Source organism: Pseudorca crassidens, chromosome X (assembly GCF_039906515.1).
Source record: "Pseudorca crassidens isolate mPseCra1 chromosome X, mPseCra1.hap1, whole genome shotgun sequence".
Lineage (NCBI taxonomy): Eukaryota > Metazoa > Chordata > Mammalia > Artiodactyla > Delphinidae > Pseudorca > Pseudorca crassidens.
This window is the reverse complement of record NC_090317.1, coordinates 106,600,030-106,621,164: the sequence shown is the minus strand read 5'-3', so window position 1 is coordinate 106,621,164 and position 21,135 is coordinate 106,600,030. Positions and strand designations below refer to the sequence as shown.

Here is a 21,135-nt window from a genome sequence, read left to right as displayed (position 1 = left end):
AAGACAGAATGGTGGAATTCACTGCCGAGGAACAGAATAAAGAAAAAAGAATGAAAAGAAATGAAGACAGCCTAAGAGACCTCCTGGGACGACATTTAACGCAACAACACTCACATTATAGGGGTTCCAGAAGGAGAAGTGAGAGAAAAAGGACCTGAGAAAATATCTGAAGAGATTATAGTCGAATACTTCCCTAAACATTGGAAAGGAATAGACATCCAAGTCCAGGAAGGGCAGAGAGTCCCATACAGGATAAACCCGAGGAGAAACACGCCGAGACACAGTAATCAAATGGGCAAAAATTAAAGACAAAGAAAAATTACTGAAAGCAACAGGGAAAGACGACAAATAAGATACAAGGGAATTCCCATAAGGCTAACAGCTGATTTCTCAGCAGAAACTCTAAGCCAGAAGAGAGTGGCATGACATATTTAAAGTGATGAAAGGGAAGAACCTACAACCAAGATTACTATACCCGGCAAGGATCTCATACACATTCGATGGAGAAATCAAAAGTTTACAGACAAGCAAAAGCTAAGAGAATTCAGCACCACAGCAAATGCTAAAGGAACTTCTCTAAGTGGGAGACACAAGAGAAGAAAAGGACCTAAAGCACAAACCCATAACAATTAAGAAAATGGTAATAGGAACATACATATCGATAATTACCTTAAATGTGAATGCATTAACTGCTCCAACCAAAAGACACAGGCTCGCTGAATGGATACAAAAACAAGACCCATACATATGCTGTCTACAAGAGACCCACTTCAGACCTAGGGATACATACAGACTGAAAGTGAGGGTATGGAAAAAGATACACCATGCGAATGGAAATCAAAAGAGAGCTGGAGTAGCAATACTCATATCAGATAAAATAGACTTTAAAATAAAGAATGTTACAAGAGACAAGGACGGACACTACATGATGATCAAGGGATCAATCCAAGAAGATATAACAATTATAAATATATATTTATATTTGCAAATATAATAGATATGCACTCAACAAAGGAGCACGTCAATACATAAGGCAACTGCTAACAGCTATAAAAGAGGAAATCAACAGTAACACAATAATAGTGGGGGACTTTAACACCTCACTTACACCAATGGACAGATCATCCAAACAGAATATTAATAAGAAAACACAAGCTTTAAATGACACAACAGACCAGACAGATTTAACTGATATTTATAGGACATTCCACTCCAAAACAGCAGATTATGCTTTCTTCTCAAGTGTGCACGAAAATTCTCAAGTATGGATCACATCTTGGGTCACAAATCAAGCCTCAGTAAATTTAAGAAAACTGAAATCATATCAAAAATCTTTTCTGACCACAACGATATGAGATTAGAAATGAATTACAGGCAATAAAATGTAAAAAACACAAACACATGGAGGCTAAACAATATGTTACTAAAACACCAAGAGATCACTGAACAAATCAAAGAGGAAATCAAAAAATACCTGGAGACAAATGACAACGAAAACATGACGATCCAAAACCTATGGGAGGCAGCAAAAGCAGTTCTAAGAGGGAAGTTTATAGCAATACAATCCTACCTCAAGAAACAACGAACATCTCAAATAAACAATCTAACCTTAAACCTAAAGGAACTAGAGAAAGAAGAACAAAACCCAAAGTTAGTAGAAGGAAAGAAATCATAAAGATCAGAGCAGAAATAAATGAAAGAGAAACAAAGAAAATATCAAAGATCAATAAAACCAGAAGCTGGTTCTTTGAGAAGATAAACAAAATTGATAAACCATTAGCCAGACTCATCATGAAAAAGAGGGAGAGGACTCAAATCAATAAAATGAGAAATGAAAAAGGAGAAGTTACAACAGACACCCCAGAAATACAAAGCATCCTAAGAGACTACTACAAGCAACTGTATGCCAATAAAATGGACAACCTGGAAGAAATGGACAAATTCTTAGAAAGGTATAACCTTCAAAGACTGACCCAGGAAGAAATAGAAAATATGAAAAGACCAATCACAAAGTAATGAAATTAAAAGTGTGATTAAAAATCTTCCATCAAACAAAAGTCCAGGACCAGATGGCTTCACAGGTGAATTCTATCAAACATTTAGAGAAGAGCTAACACCCATTCTTCTCAAACTCTTCCAAAAAACTGCAGAGGAAGGAACACTCCCAAACTCATTCTGTGAGGCCAACATCACCCTGATACCAAAACCAGCCAAAGATACTACAAAAAAAGAAAATTACAGACCAATATCACCGATGAATATAGATGTAAAAATCCTCAACAACAACAACAACAAAAAATCCTCAACAAAATACTAGCAAACAGAATCCAACAACATATTAAAAGGATCACACACCATGATTAAGTGGGATCTATCCCAGGGATGCAAGGATTCTTCAATATACACAAATCAATCAATGTGATATACCATATTAACAAATTGAAGAATAAAACCATATGATCATCTCAATAGATGCAGAAAAAGCTTTTGACAAAATTCAACACCCATCTATGATAAAAACTCTCCAGAAAGTGGGCACAGAGGGAACCTACCTCAACATAATAAAGGCCACATACGACAAACCCACAGCAAACATCATTCTCAATGGTGAAAAACTGAAAGCATTTCCTCTAAGATCAGGAACAAGACAAGGATGTCCACTCTCACCACTATTATTCAACACAGTTTGGAAGTCCTAGCCACAGCAATCAGAGAAGAAGAAGAAATACAAATTGGAAAAGAAGTAGAACTGTCACTGTCTGCAGATGACGTGATATTATACATAGAGAATCCTAAAGATGCTACCAGAAAACTCCTAGAGCTAATCAATGAATTTGGTAAAGTTGCAGGATACAAAATTAATGCACAGAAATCTCTTGTATTCCTATACACTAATGATGAAAAATCTGAAAGAGAAATCAAGGAAACACTCGCATTTACCACTGCAACAAAAAGAATAAAATACCTAGGAATAAACCTACCTAGGGAGACAAAAGACCTGTATGCAGAAAACTGTAAGACACTGATGAAAGAAATTAAAGATGATACAAACAGATGGAGAGATATGCCATGTTCCTGGATTGGAAGAATCGATATTGTGAAAATAACTACACTACCCAAAGCAATCTACAAATTCGATGCAATCCCTGTGAAATTACCAGTGGCATTTCTTACAGAACTTGAACAAAAAATCTTAAAATTTGTATGGAGACACAAAAGACCCCAAATAGCCAAAGCAGTCTTGAGGGAAAAAAACAGAGCTGGAGGAATCAGACTCCCTGACTTCAGACTATACTACAAAGCTACAGTAATTAAGAAAATATGGTACTGGCACAAAAAAAGAAATATAGATCAATGGAACAGGATAGAAAGCCCAGAGATAAACCCACACACCTATGGTCAACTAATCTATGACAAAGGAGGCAAGGATATACCATGGAGAAATGACTGTCTCTTCAATAAATGGTGCTGGGAAAACTGGACAGCTACATGTAAAAGAATGAAATTAGAACACTCCCTAACACCACACACAAAAATAAACTCAAAAAGGATTAGAGACCTAAATGTAGGACCGGACACTATAAAACTCTTAGAGGAAAACATAGGAAGAACACTCTTTGACATAAATCACAGCAAGATCTTTTTTGATCCACCTCATAGAGCAATGGAAATAAAAACAAAAGTAAACAAATGGGACCTAATGAAACTTCAAAGCTTTTGCAAAGCAAAGGAAACCACAAACAAGACAAAAAGACAACCTTCAGAATGGGAGAAAATATTTGCAAATGAATCAACGGACAAAAGATTAATCTCCAAAATATATAACCAGCTCATGCAGCTCAATATTAAAAAAACATACAACCCAATCCAAAAATGGGAAGAAGACCTAAATGGACATTTCTCCAAAGAAGACATACAGATGGCCAAGAAGCACATGAAAAGCTGCTCAATATCACTAATTATTAGAGAAATGCAAATCAAAACTACAATGAGGTATCACCTCACACCAGTTAGAATGGGCATCATCAGAAAATCTACAAACAAGAAATGCTAGAGAGGGTGTGGAGAAAAGGGAACCCTCTTGCACTGTTGGTGGGAATATAAATTGATATAGCCACTGTGGAGAACAGTATGGAGATTCCTTAAAAAACTAAAAATAGAATTACCATACGACCCAGCAATCTCACTACTGGACATATACTCAGAGAAAACCATAATTCAAAAAGACATATACACCCCAATGTTCACTGCAGCACTATTTACAATAGCCAGGTCATGGAAGCAACGTAAATGCCCATCGACAGACATATGGATAAGCAACATGTGGTACATATATACAATGGAATATTACTTAGCCTCAAAAAGTAACGAAACTGGGTCATTTGTACAGACGTGGATGGATCTAGAGACTGTCATACAGAGTGAAGTAACTCAGAAAGAGGAAAAGAAATATCGTGTATTAACACATATATGTGAAACCTAGAAAAATGGTACAGATGAACCGGTTTACAGGGCAGAAATTGAGACACAGATGTAGAGAAGAAACGTACGGACACCAAGGGGGGAAAGTGGCCGGGAGTGGTGGTGGTGTGATGAATTGGGAGATTGGGATTGACATATGTACACTAATATGTACAAAATGGATAACTAAAAAGAACCTGCTATGTAGAAAAATAAATAAAATTCAGGAATTCAAGAAAAACCAAAAAACAAAACAGAACCTGAAGTCAGCAGAAGGAAGGAAATAATAAAGATCAGAGAGGAAATAAATAAAATAGAGATAAAAAAAATAGAAAAAATGAAGAAAACCAAGAGCTGGTTCTTTGAAAGGGTAAACAAAATTGACAAACCTCTGGCCAGGCTCACCAAAAAGAAAAGAGAGAGAACGCAAATAAACAAAATAAGAAATGAAAAAGGAGGAATCTCAACCGATACCACAGAAATACAAAAAACCATAAGAGAATACCAAGAACAATTATATGTCAACAAATGTGACAACCTAGAAGAAACGGACAACTTTCTTGAAACATATAGCACACCAAAATTGAATCAAGGAGAAACAGATAATTTGAACACACCAATCACTAGAAGTGAAATAGAATCTGTAATTTTAAAAAACTCCCTACAAACTAAAGTCCTGGACCAGTTGACTGGACTGGGGAATTCTTCCAAACATACCAGGAAGAACTTACACCAATCCTCAAACTCTTGCAAAAGACTGAAGAGGGGGGAACACTCCCAAAGACATTCTATGAAGCCACCATCACCCTGATAACAAAACCAGACAAAGATATCACCAAAAAAGAAATTACAGGCCAATAACTTTGATGAATATAGATGCAAAAAATCTCAATATATTAGCAAACCGAATCCAAAAATATATTAAAAAGGTCATGCACCACCACCAAGTGGGATTCACCCCAAGTTCACAAGGATGGTTCAACATATGCAAATCAATCAACGTACTACATCACATTAACAAAAGAAAAGTCAACAACCACATGATCATCTCAATAGATGCAGAAAAAGTATTTGACAAAATTCAACATCCGTTCATGATAAAAACTCTTAACAAAGTGGGTATAGAGGGAACATACCTCAACATAATAAAAACCACTTATGAAAACCCCACAGCCAATATAATACTCAACAGTGAAAAGTTGAAAGCCTTCCCGCTAAAATCTGGAACAAGATAAGGATGCCCACTCTCATCTCTTCTATTCAACATAGTACTGGAAGTCCTAGCCACAGCAATCAGACAAGAAAAAGAAATAAAAGGTATCCAGATTGGAAAGGAAGAGGTAAAACTGTCACTATATGCAGATGATATGATACTATATATAGAAAACCCTAAGGACACCACAGAAAAACTACTAGATCTGATAAGTGAACTCAGCAAAGTAGCAGGATACAAGATTAACATCCAGAAATCAGCTGCATTTCTTTACACTAACAATGAAATATCAGAAAAGGAATGTAAAAAACAGTATCTTTCAAAAATCACACTAAAAACAAAACCAAAAAGAAACCTAGGAATAAACCTGACCAAGGAGGTGAAAGACTTATACACTGAGAACTATAAAACATTAATAAAGGAAGTTAAAGAGGATTCAAAGAAATGGAAAGATATCCCATACTCTTGGACTGGAAAAATTAATATTGTTAAAATGGCAATACTACCCAAAGCAATCTACAGACTAAACACAATCCCTATCAAATTACCCATGACATTTTTCACACAACTAGAACAAATAATCCAAAAATTCATATGGAAACATAAAGACCCAGAATTGAAAAAGCAAGCCTGAGGGAAAATACAAAGCAGGAGGCATAACCCTCCCAGACTTCAGACAATACTACAAAGATACAGTAATCCAAACAGTATGGTATTGGTACCAAAAAACCCCACATACGGATCAATGGAACTGAACAGAGAGCCCAGAAATAAAGCCACACACCTAAGGTCAATTAATCTTTGACAAAGGAGGCAAGAATATACAGTGGAGAAAAGAGAGTCTGTTCAGCAAGTGGTGTTGAGAGAGTTGGACAGCTGCATGTAAATCAATCACGTTAGAACACACACACACACCATGCACAAAAATAAACTCAAAATCACTTGAAGACTTAAGACATAAGACATGACACCATAAAACTCCTAGAAGAGAGCACAGGCAAAACATTCTCTGACATAAATCGAATCAGTGTTCTCTTAGGTCAGTCTCCCAAGGCAATAGAAATAAAACCAAAAATAAACAAATGGGACCGAATCAAATTTACAAGCTTTTGCACAGCAAAGGAAACCATAAAAAAATGAAGAGACAACCTACGGAACAGGAGAAAATATTTGCAAATGATGCAACTGACAAGGGCTTAACTTCCAAAATATACAAACAGCTCATACAACTCAACAACAACAAAAACAAACAACCCAATTGAAAAATGGGCAGAAGACCTTAATAGACATTTCTCCAAAGAAGACATACAAGGACTTCCCTTGTGGTCCAGTGGCTAAGACTCCGCACTCCCAATGCAGGGGGCCCACGTTCGATCCCTGGTCAGGGAACTAGACGCACATGCTGCAACTCAGAGTTCGCATGCCGCCACTAAAAAGATCCCAAATGCTACAATGAAGGTCCCGCAGGCAACAAAGATCTCACATGCCGCAACTAAGACCTGATACAGCCAAATTAGTTAATTAAATAAAATAAAATAAAAAAGAAGACATAGAGATGGCCAGTAGGCACATGAAAAAATGCTCAATGTCATTAACTATCAGAGAAATGAAAATCAAAATTACAATGTGGTACCAGCTCACACTGGTCAGAATGGCCATCATTAAAAATTCTACAAATAACAAATGCTGGAAAGGGTGTGAAGAAAAAGGAACCCTCCTACAATGTTGGTAGGAATGTAAGTTGGTGTAGCCACTATGGAAAACAGTATGGAGGTTCCTCAGAAAACTAAAAATAGAATTACCATATGATCCAGCAATCCCACTCCTAGGCATATACCCAGACAAAACTATAATTCAAAAAGATACATGCACCCCTGTGTTCATAACAGCACTGTTCACAATAGCCAAGACATGGCAACAACCTTAATGTCCACTGACAGATAAATGGATAAAGAAGATGTGGTACATATATACAATGGAATACTACTCAGCCATAAAAAAGAATGAAACAATGCCATGTGCAGTGACATGGATGCAACTAGATATTATCATACTAAGTGAAATATGTCAGAAAGAGAAAAACAAATACCATATGATATCACTTATATGAGGAATCTAAAATATGACACAGATGAAACTATCTACAAAACAGACTCAGGGCTTCCCTGGTGGTGCAGTGGTTGAGAGTCCGCCTGCCGATGCAGGGGATACGGGTTCGTGCCCCGGTCTGGGAGGATCCCACATGCCGTGGAGCGGCTGGGTCCATGAGCCATGGCTGCTGAGCCTGCGCGTCCGGAGCCTGTGCTCCGCAACGGGAGAGGCCACATCAGTGAGAGGCCCGAGTACTGGGGAAAAAAACAAAAAAAACAAAAAACAGACTCAGACATAGGAAATAGACCTGTGGTTGCCAAGGGGGAATGGGAGAGGGACAGGGATGGACAGGGAGTTTGGGGTTAGGAGATGCAAACTATTAAATTTAGAATGGATAAACAACAAGGTCCTACTGTATAGCACAGGGAACTATATCCAATCTCCAGGGATAAAGCATAATGGAAAAGAATATAAAAAAGAATATATATGTTTATAACTGAGTCACTTTGCTGTACAGCAGATATTAGCACATTGTAAATTAAGTATACTTCAATAAAAAAAGGAAAATTATGAAAATAAAAAGCTCATTGGTAAAGGCAAATATACAGTAAAGGTAGTAAATCAACCAAGTACAAAGGTAGTAGAAGTTCAAAAGGCAAAAGTAGTAAAATCATCTATATCCTCAGTAAGGGATACAAAAACAAAAAGGTGTAAAATAATATGCCAAAAACAGTAATTATGGGGGGAGACGAGTAAAAATAAAGGGTTGTTAAAATGCATTTGAAATTAAGAGATCAGCAACTTGAAACAATCATGTATATATATAGATAGCTATATATAAACTTCATGGTAACCATAAACCAAAAAATCTATAACAGATAGAACACAAAAAGGAGAAAGGAATCCAAACATAACACTAAAGATAGACATCAAATCAAAGGGTAGGAAAAAAAAAAGGAACAAAAAATAACCAGAAAAATAACCACAAAACAACTTACAAAATGGCAGTAAGTATATACCTATCAATAATTACTTTATTTATTTCATTTTATTTATTTATTTATATTTTTGGCTGCATTGTGTCTTCCTTGCTGCGTGCCGGCTTTCTCTAGTTGTGGCAAGCAGGGGCTACTCTTAGTTGTGGTGCATAGGTTTCTCATTATGGTGGCTTCTCTTGTTGCGTGTGGATCACAGGCTCTAGGCATGCGGGATTCAGTAATTGTGGTGCATGGGCTCCAGAGCACAGGTTCAGTAGTTGTGGCGTACAGGCTTAGTTGCCCCACGGCATGAGGGATCTTCCCGGATCAAGGCTCGAACCCGTGTCCCCTGCATTGGCAGGCGGATTCTTAACCACTGCGCCACCAGGGAAGCCCCTCAATAATTACTTTAAATGTAAATGGACTAAATTCTCCAATCAAAAGATACAGAATGGCCGAACAGATACAAAAACAAGAACCATATATATGCTGCCTATAAAAGACTCACTTCAGATTTCAAGACACACAGACTGAAAGAGAGAGAATGGAAAAAAGTATTCCATGCAAATGGAAATCAAAAGAAAGCCAGGGAAGCAACAGACACATAGATCAACAGAACTGAACAGAGAGCCCAGAAATAAACCCATGCACATATGGTCAATTAATCTATGACAAAGGAGAAAATACAGTTTCTTCAATAAATGGCACTGGGAAAACTGGACAGCTACATATAAAGGAATGAAATTAGAACATTTTCTCACACCGTATATAAAAACAAACTCAAAATGGATTAAAGACCTAAATATAAGACCGGAAACCATAAAACTCCTGGAGGAAAACATAAGCGGAACACTCCTTGACATAAATCATAGACAGATCCATTTTCTGGATCTGTCTCCTAAAGCAACAAAAAACAAAAACAAAAATACATAAATGGGACATAATTAAACTTAAAAGCTTTTACACAGCAAAGAATACCATCGACAAAAGAAAAAGACAACCTACTGAATGGGAGAAAATATTTGCAAATGATACACCTGATAAGGAGTTAATATCCAACATATACAAAGAGCTCATACAACCCAACAACCAAAGAAACAAATAACCCAATTAAAAAATGGACAAAAGACCTGAATAGACAATTTTCCAAAGAAGACATGCAGATGGTCAACAGGCACATGAAAAGATGCTCAACACTGCTAATCGTCAAAGAAATGCAAATCAAAACCACAATGAGATATCACCTCACACCTGTCAGAATGTCCATCATCAAAAAGACAACAAATAACCAGTGCCGGCAAGGATGTAGAGAAAAGGGAACCCTTGTACACTGTTAGTGGGAATGTATATTGGCACAGCCACTGGAAAAAACAGTATGGAGGTTCCTCAGAAAGCTGAAAATAGAGTTACCATGTGATCCAGTAATTGCACTCCTGGATATATATCCAAAGAAAACAAAAACACTAATTTGAAAAGATACGTGCACCCCAACGTTCACAACAGCATTACGTACAATAGCCTAAGTGTCCATCAAAAGATGAATGGATAAAAATGATGTGAGATATATAGATAGATAGATAGATATAGATATAGATATAATGGAATACTACTCAACCATAAAAAAGAAAGAAAATTTGCAATTTGCAATAACATAGATGGACCTAGAGGGTATTATGCTTAGTGAAATGAGTCAGACAGAGAAAGAGAAATATGTATGTTATCACTTATATGTGGAATCTAAAAAACTAGTGAATATAACAAAACAGAAACAGACTCACATATATAGAGAATGAAGCAGTAGTTACCAGTGGGGAGAGGAAAGGGGAGAGGGGCAAAATAGGGGCAGGGGTAAGAAGTACAACAAACTACTATGTATAAAATAAATAAGCTACAAGAATATATTGTACAGCACAGGGAATATAGCCAATATTTTATAATAACTATAAACGGAGTATAATCTATAAAAATTTGAATCACTATGTCATACACCTGAAACTAATATAATATTGTAAATCAACTATAACTCAATTTTTTAAAAAAGAACACAGGAAAAAATGTTAACAGTACATGGATCTGGATAAAGGGTATATAGTGTTCTTTGTACTATATTTATTATTATAACTTCTTTAAGTTTAGAATTATTTTCCAAATACAAAGCCAAAACAAGACAAAAACCAAACAGAAAGCCTGTAGTTCTATTCAGGGATTATCCCTTGTTCACCACTGCATTTCCAGAACCTGACCTAGTACCTGCTCAAATGTTTGTTAAATAATGAAGAATCGATTTCATTATACTGAACCAGTCTAGCTAGCAAGAAAGAAAAATATATAGATGAAGCTTGCCCCCTACCTTCTGCACACCCCACCTCCCAATAAAATATTGGGGAATCAGAGATCAACTACATAATGACTTGTGAATGCTTAGAGAAATGAAAAATAGGTTTACGTTACTGAATCAGTGGGTATATTTTTCTAGTTTGCCCCTTTTATTTTTTATTATTATTTATTTTATTTATTTATTTTTGGCTCCATTGGGTCTGTGTTGCTGTGCGCGGGCTTTCTCTAACTGCAGTGAGCGGGAGCTACTCTTCGTTACGCTGTGCGGGCTTCTCATTGCGGTGGCTTCTCTTGTTGCAGAGCACGGGCTCCAGGCACCCAGGCTTTAGGAGTTGTGGCTCACGGACTCTGGAGCGCAGGCTCAGTAGTTGTAGCACACGGGCTTAGTTGCTCCGCAGCATGTGGGGTCTTCCTGGACCAGGGCTCGAACCTGTGTCCCCTGTATCGGCAGGCGGATTCTTAACCACTGCACCACTAGGGAAGCCCCTAGTTTGCCCCTTTTAAAGCACCCCAAATCTGAAACGCGAAGCAATTCTAACAGTTTAACAATCTAGGCTTTAATTTAAAATGTAAACTATTTAAAGTCCTTAGCGTTTAACTTTTTTCTGAAACAAGGTTTGAATTTTCCACCTTTTTGATCAAAACAAACACTACCTGCCATTTTCACAGTAAGCTGATCTATAGTTTGCACTAGCCACAGGAGTCCTAACTGGACTAGTAACCTTGCCAAGTCACTGAAGCACTGCCTTACAGTGCAGTCCAATAAAAACATAATGTGATTCATTTTAAATGTTCCAGTAGCTACCCTAAGAAAGTAAAATGAAACAGGTGAAATTAATTCTAATATATTTTATTGAATCCAAGATAGCAAAAATACTTTTGTTTTTAACATGAATTCAATATAAACATCATTGATATTTTACATATTTTTTTTCAAACTAAGTCCTTGGAGTGCAGTGTGTGTTTTATATTTACAGCACATCTCCATTCAGACTGGTCACGTTTCAACTGCTCAGCAGCCACCTGTAGTTAGTCATGACTACCTTACTGGTCAGGGCAGCTCTAAGGCTTAGGATTTTCATTTAAAATAGAGGCTAAGAGCTACAACTCTTAGATTCCCTAATTCAGTACCTCCTTTGAGGGTATACAATTGACTGGGCATAGGGCCTAGCACAGACTAGGTGTTCAATGAGTATTTGCTAGGTGACATGAACAAAATGCAATTCATTGAATTTAGTGATAGGAATGAACTTAGGTGATCAAATTTGCTTGTATTTATTTACAGAAACAATAACACCTTTCCTACCAGGAAAGGATTCCTCAATATTTGACGGACTAACCATATTCAGAACACTTGATGGCTATTTAACCATTGTCAATAAAGAGTTTCTGAAGCATTCAAAGTCTTAACTCAAGCTTTCCTAGTGGCTTCAAAGAACCGTTTTTATTCATTTCTCAACCCTAATTTCAAGTCTTTAAAATATAAGGGCAATACAGTTTGCCTTCTTATGAGAAAGAAGAAAAAGCGACAAGGGTCAGTAAGAACAAAGATGTTTCAGATGTCAAGAGCCTAGGATCCATAGGTTACTGCAGAGCTTTTGGGAGTTCCTAGCTCTCGGCTAGCTTTATTAGCCTTCAGAACCTCAGGCGCTACTAAGACCAAAGTTACTATTAATTTTATCACTATTGTTATCAGGTACCATTTATGAATAACTATGCCCTGAAAGGTGGCTACAATTACCTCCATTTTACAAAGAAGAAATTAAACTCAGAGAATGGGCATATGGCAGAATCGTGACTCAAATCCAAGCCTGCCTTCTCCAAAGTCTTTTCTTTCCACTATGTCATTGGTAGGTATCAAGGACATTCCCAGCAGAGTGATGATGAGCACCCTTCTTTCACTAGCTGGGGGGAAAAAAGACAGGAAACCCTCATCAGTTTATCATCCAAACAGAGGGTTACAGGTGTGTGGGATTTGGAGGGCTGAGAGGGGAGGAAAGAATCCTTTTACAAATAAGCTGTTTTCGGACATACAAGAAACAGAGCTGAAGGGGAAAAGTTGCCATTTTCTTTTTTAGTGGTTACAAATACTTGCCTTTGGAAAAACATTTAAAAAACATCTTTAAAATTGAAGCCAACAACTTACACACCCACAAAGACGGCTACCATCTGAAAAGATGATTAATAGTAGACCTACTTTTCACAAGTAGGAATCTAAACTGATAAAAACTTACTCTCCTCAAGGGATTACGACAGCGATCTTAAAAGTGATTAGCACTCTGCTCTGTACAAACATTCACTCACGTAAGCACTAAATGATGTGGATAATCATTAAGTATTGTAAGTATTTCACAATATATAACATTCTCAAATAAATTTAACTTTCTGAGGATTATAAAATACTAAAATACTTTTTAAAAAGTTATTTCCTTTCTGCTCACTGGGAGGTTAAGCCAGCAGGTAGTTTACAAACAGAAAATATTCCGACCAATAAGATCAGCCTGTTTCTTAAAAAAGCAAAGTTTTACAGTAAAATACTACACTGTATTTTTGTATTTAATCCCATAGAATACAACTAAAATGACACATTGCCATATATGATCTCATATTAGATTTGAAAGTGATGCATATTAAAACATACAATCTATTCTTGCCCATATATATTAATGTATTCAACAACTATGCAAAATACATACAGACATTGTTATTTAACAATATTATAATGGGCTGCTACTTTTTATATAATATTAAAGTGATGAGTGATGACTTGACACCTTAAAACCAGCCAGAGCAAGTAGCACCTGAACTGTACTGGCTAGGCTAGGATGTGACCAAACTCCTGGGACACCCATGAAACACCCCCACTAAACCACAGATGGCCACAGCTGTGGACTGTGGAGCTGAGTAGGCAGTAACCCTAGATCAAGAAGAAATATTGAAGGTATAAACCCTACGAATGTCACACTGTTCGAAAGCCACATAAACCAGGAGATTTTGTAGCGTTGAGCCTTCGTTGCCTGTTAGCTTTGCGGGGACTCCTAATTTCTCAAGGCAGTACTGAGACTGGGGGCTGGGATGGTAATGCTTAGCAGTGGAATCACTCTAAGGCTTCCTCCAGTGGTGCAGCTACCCTCCTAATTCAGGAGTGTCAGCATAAGGCACAGTGGGATCTCTTCCTCAAAATGCAGGTGCTGGGATTTCTCTCAACAGAATTCCTCCTTCCAACCAGAGGAAGCTCCCCTAGAGCTCTGCTCTGATGCCATGATTCTCTACGCTCTAGAAAATGACCTCAACACCTAGTGCTTTGTTTCCACAGCCTTCTCTGAGCTCAGCAAATATGCAGGGCTGTTATGGCCCTGACTGTTTACCCCTGCCAAAACTTTAGCTCACTTTCTACAATAATAATCACAGGTTATAAACCAGTGTGGTCTCTGGGCCAAAATCAGCCCACCAATCTGTTTGGTTTGGCCTTGGCATATTAAAAAAAAAAAAAAAAGGTTGAGCCACACTTTAAAATAGGAAAATATGACATAAAAATTTGGATATCTAGCCTTTCTCTGAAAAATCAGATCTAGCAATAGTAGTCAACAACTAGCTGAAGCTGAAGCGCGGCTCACTTGTTTAGAAAGGACACATTCTCTCCAGCTTGCCTAGTCCCTACACTCCCTTGCGTGTCCCAGACACGGAGGCCTGGCCTTGCTCTATTCACTGACATATTTGCTGGGTCTGTGACACCTGAAATGTGTTCAACAGAGAGGTTTAAAGATAGTACCGTACATATTAGTCTAGTCTAGTGTGTCTCAACAGTATGCTATTGCTGTGGTAATTTGAGGCACAATAATTCAACATGCAAGCCTGCTCCATGTGTCACAAGGTGTTCAGCACCCTGGTCCCTCCTGTAAAATCCCAAGAGCACCCCCAAACGGCCCCAGGAGAGGCAACAGTATCTTAGGCTGACAACCACTGCTAGCATGTCAAATTTAGTGATGTGAGCATTTCCCAGATTTGAAGAAAAGTTAGCCTTATCTTGAGAGAAGTTTTAAGATAAAAAAACTAAAGGAATCATTCATTTTTCTGACTGGTCTGGTCCAAGTAGTAACTGTTGAACAGAAACATATACACTAGTATAAAACTTTGAACCTTCATCCATTTTCTTGTTGAGGGGAGGTTTTGATTTTAGAGCACACTTACTTTTTAATTTTTTTATTTTTTTGCGGTATGAGGGCCTCTCACTGCTGTGGCCTCTCCCATTGCGGAGCACAGGCTCCGGACGTGCAGGCTCAGCGGCCATGGCTCACGGGCCCAGCCGCTCCGCAGCACGTGGGATCCTCCCGGACCGGGGCACGAACCCGCATCCCCTGCATCGGCAGGCGGACCCTCAACCACTGCGCCACCAGGGAAACCCCTAGAGCATACTTATTGAGCCATATCTATGTACCAGGCACTGTGCTAAGTGCTTTATCTCATATAATCCCCATTATCATCCCATGGGAGAGGTAATATCATCATTCACATTTTACAAATGAGGAAATGCAAGGCTCAGAAAGGGTAAATAATTTGCCTGTGGTGACAAAGTTAACAAGCAGAAAGCTAAAACATAAACTTGAAGTCTATGCTTTAGCCATTATTCTCCTGTACTATAGGCTACATGGTAAGATTTTGATGATGTCATAACTCTTAAAGACACTGTAAAGTTTAAACCAAAACTTGCTTTTAAAAACGAAGAGTTTCGGGCTTCCCTGGTGGCGCAGTGGTTGAGAGTCCGCCTGCCGATGCAGGGGACACGGGTTCGTGCCCTGGTCTGGGAAGATCCCACATGCTGCGGAGCGGCTAGGCCCGTGAGCCATGGCCGCTGGGCCTGCGCGTCCGGAGTCTGTGCTCCGCGACGGGAGAGGCCACAACAGTGAGAGGCCCACGTACCACAAAAAAAAATAAAAATGAAAAAGAAGAGTTTCTGCACCAGACTGTGAATTCTTCAAGGTAAATAGCAACAAGGAGTGACTGATATTGGAGCATAACAAATGATCTTTTACTGGAGGGGTAAAAATTCCAATTTCAGAATTTTTCACACATATATGTAAAGATTGTACCAAACAACAAGTGAGAAATAGGAATATGATAGTTATTATTTCCCTTAAGTTAGAGCCTTCCAAATAATTTCTAAAACTATCATCCTACAGGATTTTCATTACAGTAGAAACCATTTTGAAATAGTCACATATTCACTTCATCTATCTCATATTCTGTTATATTCTCAAAAGAGACTATGGACCAAAATAATATTCATATTAAAACACTCATCAAAGGAATTTTCAAGTTAAGTATAACCTCCCACCGGAAACAAACAGAAGCATATTCAGATAAAATTTAAGCGTAATGCCCCTCCCCACAAGTGAGCATCTATTTGCCAGCTGCTACCTATACAGGACGCACCACACCATACAGGGCCACTCCCTGCCTTCCCCCACCAACCTCCCCAACAAAAATAAAGGTACTTGGGGGCTTCCCTGGTGGCGCAGTGGTTGAGAGTCCGCCTGCCGATGCAGGGGACGCGGGTTCGTGCCCCAGTCCAGGAGGATCCCACATGCCGCGGAGCAACTAAGCCCGTGAGCCATGGCCGCTGAGCCTGCGCGTCCGGAGCCTGTGCTCCGCATCGGGAGAGGCCACAACAGTGAGAGGCCCACGTACCACAAAAAAAAAAAAAAAAAAAAAAAAGAAGAAGGTACTTGGGATCTCCTCCCAATTCCGAGGTTGGTAACAAAGAGGTAGGATATTAAAAGATAAACAAAGCTGAACAACCTTATATAGCGGTAACTGAGAAAAGAAATGGGAACGCCTTGATTCTTACTTATTAGAAATATTTTGTTCAATTAAGAATGAATTGGTGGTGGGAGAAAAAATGGTATCTAGGTTAGAGAAATCAAAGGTTTCCTTTAGAAAGTGACTTTAAAAATATCTCAAGAACATTCTAGAAAAGGCAAAATTATAGAGACAGTAAAAAGATCAACGGTTGCCAGAGGTTTGTGGGGAGGAAGGGAGGGTTCATAGGTGAAGCACAGGAGATTTTTAGGGCAGTGAAATTATTCTGTATGATACTGTAATGGTAGATACATGACATTATGCACTTGTCAAAACCCACAGAACTTTATAATACAAAGAATGAACCTTAAAGTATGCAAATTTTAAAAAATCCTTTAGAAAGTCAGGGGGTCCCAGGAAGGAATGGAGACCATATAACAGAATCTAACTGTATTACAAATGTATGAAACAGTATCACTGCAGGGGATGGGGGGAAAGGTGCTGACTGAAAGAACTTTGGAAATGAGTGGAGCCTGTAAGACTAAAGGTAAAAGGAACTGTACATAAGCATTGTATTCTAGCTGATAAAGCTGTTTCCCATGGGGGTACAGGTTAACAATTCTGATATTGTTACCCATCAGGGTATCAGGTTAACAAAACTGATATACAACTATACATGTACACTGGGACTGAACAATTAAGTAAATGGATGGTGAATGGTGGGAGCCAGATTTCTCACTGTTGGAATGGGAGGTTACAGAAAAGCAAGGGGAGGAGGCTAGAATGACCTATGTAGTAATGGATTAGAGCTGGAGACATCAATATGAACTCATGTTTACCTTAATACTGATATATATACAGAAATGAATGCATAGAAATACTTATAAATATGCATAAATATACAGGTAATATATACACAGGATTTCAGCTAAGAAGGCCTAGAAACAGCAAAACTCTAGTAGCAACAAGTACACCTAGCACCCAGATCTTGATTTCCAATAGCATTCTCTAATAAAAGAAATCTGGACTTTGTGGAGAAACTGCTGATTCTAGAACTGGGATAGGGGATATACAGGATGAGCCTGGAGAATCTTGTACTACCAGAAAATAAGGAAGTGTCCGAAAAAAATAACAAAAAACACCCCATGACGATGGGGGCATGTCAGAGTGACACAGAAGCCAACCAAAAGAGCTCCCAATGGCCAAAACAGCAAAAATTTGAGCAACAAAATAAATAAGGTAGTATTGGATTATGACCCAAAATATAAAACAAATATCTGTAAGCCCATACTGACATAAAGAAATGACTGAATAAATAAATAAATAAATGGGGGAGAAGAGACAATCTCCCATGGAGAATTCCCAGTAACTTACGTAGAAGAGCCTCAAGGAGATGGAGCAAAACTTCCCACTCCTTAAGTGTGGACTACACTTAGTGACTTATTTCCAAACAACACAGCATGGAACAAAGTTTTTACAAAAAATAAAAAAGTAACTTCACAGTGGAGAAACTTGACAAACATTTTCAGCCAGGTGACCAGAGTCAACATTAATAGTGATAAATAATTGTACCCTTGATATAATGGAATGAGAATGGCACTTTACCTCTGTGGTCTTCCTCCTAAAAACCCATAACCCCAGTCTAACCATGAGAAAAACATCAGATAAATCCAATTGAGGGACATTCTACAAAATACCTGATCAAATTCTCCTCAAAACTGCCAAGGTCATCAAAACAAGGGAAGTCTGAGAAACTGTCACAGTCAAGAGGAGCCTAAGGAGACGTGACGATTAACTGTAATACAGGGCCCTGGTGGGATCCTGAAAGAGAAAAAATACATTAGGTAAAAACTAAGGAAATCTGCATAAAGTATAGACTTTAGTTAATAACACTTTTAATATTGGCTAGTTGTAACAAATATACCATGCTAATGTAAGCTGTTAATAATAAAGGAAACTGGGTGCAGGGTATAAAGGAACTGTCTGTATTATCTTCTCAATTTTTCTGAAAAACTAAAACTGTTCCAAAAAAATAAAGTCTATTTTTTTAAAAATTAAAAAATTACCCTGGCACTGGACTCTTACTCACATCTCCAGCTCTCAAAGCACCTTCTTTTCAGTAGACTTGAAATCTGACAAAATGAGGAGCTAAGTTATCCTTTTATTAACTTCTTAACTCAATACAGAAAAATGACAAAAACTCATAGACTTCTGGTGACTTAAAGTAACAACAGACAGGATGCTAGGCCACACTTTTAGGGCAAGCAGTTCCTTCCCAAGTATCATCACAAACGGAACCTTCTTTTCCTTTAGGTCACAAATATCTTCTACAGTAATTAAATTCTCCATTTGTCTTTCTGAGAGCACTTCAGAAAGACAAAAAGATAGTCCACTGCCTGTTTTCTTAAGGCTTTTGTAGCACACCTGGCTGTGACTTACCATCATGAGCCCCCCATTCTATCTAGAGAAGAAAGGATGAAGCCCAGAACTATCAAGCATCTATAAAATTTTCAATTGCATAGCCAAAATAGTATACAACTTTTAAAAAACTGCTACTTTAAGGGAAAAAAAAAGCCCTTACTGGCTTATTTTGACAGATGAGCATTCTCTCTCTCCATCATTTAGAAACTATCTTCGTTCTCGGTAAACCTAATAATTCAATGTTAACCTTATCATTTTAGGGCAAATACTGGCTTGTATCAGAGCCATGATGCATATAAGTTTCTAATTAATCTACTGACTCAACCTCATTTTATAACCACAGTAGAGCTAAAATAACATAGCCTGTTTATAATGTATTTTTTTAGCACTTTACTATACTTTTTCTTACTTTTTAACTTCTTAGTTACTTTATCTTAAACAGTACCTGAAAACTGAACTTCAAGTATGAGCAAGAAGTACTTGCACCTATACGAAGGCTGTTTTCTACCACGTGAAACAGCCTTTTCTGATCTCTGATGTGACAACGCAAAATCCACCCCACATTCACCCCACATTCTCCCCATCAACTTGAATCAGTTTTCTCTCCTTCCTAAATGCCTACAAAAGTTATTGTCTGTTTGTTACCACCAGCACTTGAAATAATGTTTACCAACTTTTTATTTTCCTCTAGGTTTTATAACTGTAAACCTTGAGAATGAAAACCAAACATGTTCTTTTTTTATTTATTATTATTATTTTTAACATCTATATTGGAGTACAATGGTGTGTTAGTTTCTGCTTTACAACAAAGTGAATCATTTATACATATACATATGTTCCATATCTCTTCCCTCTTGCGTCTCCCTCCCTCCCACCCTCCCTATCCCACCCCTCTAGGCGGTCACAAAGCACAGAGCTGATCTCCCCGTGCTATGCGGCTGCTTCCCACTAGCTAGCTATTTTACATTTGGTAGTGTATATATGTCCATGCCACTCTCTCGCTTTGTCACAGCTTACCCTTCCCCCTTCCCATATCCTCAAGTCCATTCTCTAGTAGGTCTGTGTCTTTATTCCTGTCTTACCCCTAGGTTCTTCGTGACATTTTTTTCTTAAATTCCACATATATGTGTTAGCATACGGTTTTTGTCTGTCTCTTTCTGACTTACTTCACTCTGTATGACAGACTCTAGGTCCATCCACTTCATTACAAATAGCTCAATTTCGTTTCTTTTTATGGCTGAGTAATATTCCATTGTATATATGTGCCACATCTTCTTTATCCATTCATCCGATGATGGAAACTTAGGTTGTTTCCACCTCCGGGCTATTGTAAATAGAGCTGCAATGAACATTTTGGTACATGACTCTTTTTGAATTATGGTTTTCTCAGGGTATATGCCCAGTAGTGGGATTGCTGGGTCATATGGTAGTTCTATTTGTAGTTTTTTAAGGAACCTCCAAACTGTTCTCCATAGTGGCTGTACCAATTCACATTCCCACCAGCAGTGCAAGAGTGTTCCCTTTTCTCCACACCCTCTCCAGCATTTATTGTTTGTAGATTTTTTGATGATGGCCATTTTGACTAGTGTGAGGTGACACCTCATAAGACCTAAATGTAAGGACAGAAATTATCAAACTCTTAGAGGAAAACATAGGCAGAACACTCTATGACATACATCACAGCAATATCCTTTTTGACCCACCTCCTAGAGAAATGGAAATAAAAACAAAAATAAACAAATGGGACCTAATGAAACTTCAAAGCTTTTGCACAGCAAAGGAAACCATAAACAAGACCAAAAGACAACCCTCAGAATGGGAGAAAATATTTGCAAA

The 21,135-nt window shown here is 38.0% G+C and overlaps 1 protein-coding gene across 3 annotated transcripts in view; it reads right to left on the bottom strand.

Annotated features, from left to right (window-relative positions):
* TAB3 (TGF-beta activated kinase 1 (MAP3K7) binding protein 3) overlaps positions 1–21,135 on the bottom strand; it is a 101,735-nt gene that overhangs the window by 43,403 nt on the left and 37,197 nt on the right. For 2 of the 3 annotated variants that reach the window (XR_010940113.1, XM_067724420.1), the window contains exon 2: positions 18,576–18,699. The exons of the other annotated variant lie outside the window; for it this stretch is intronic. The gene's annotated coding sequence lies outside the window, so the exon portion shown is untranslated. The remainder of the gene's footprint in view (positions 1–18,575; positions 18,700–21,135) is intronic. 3 annotated transcript variants of the gene reach the window in all.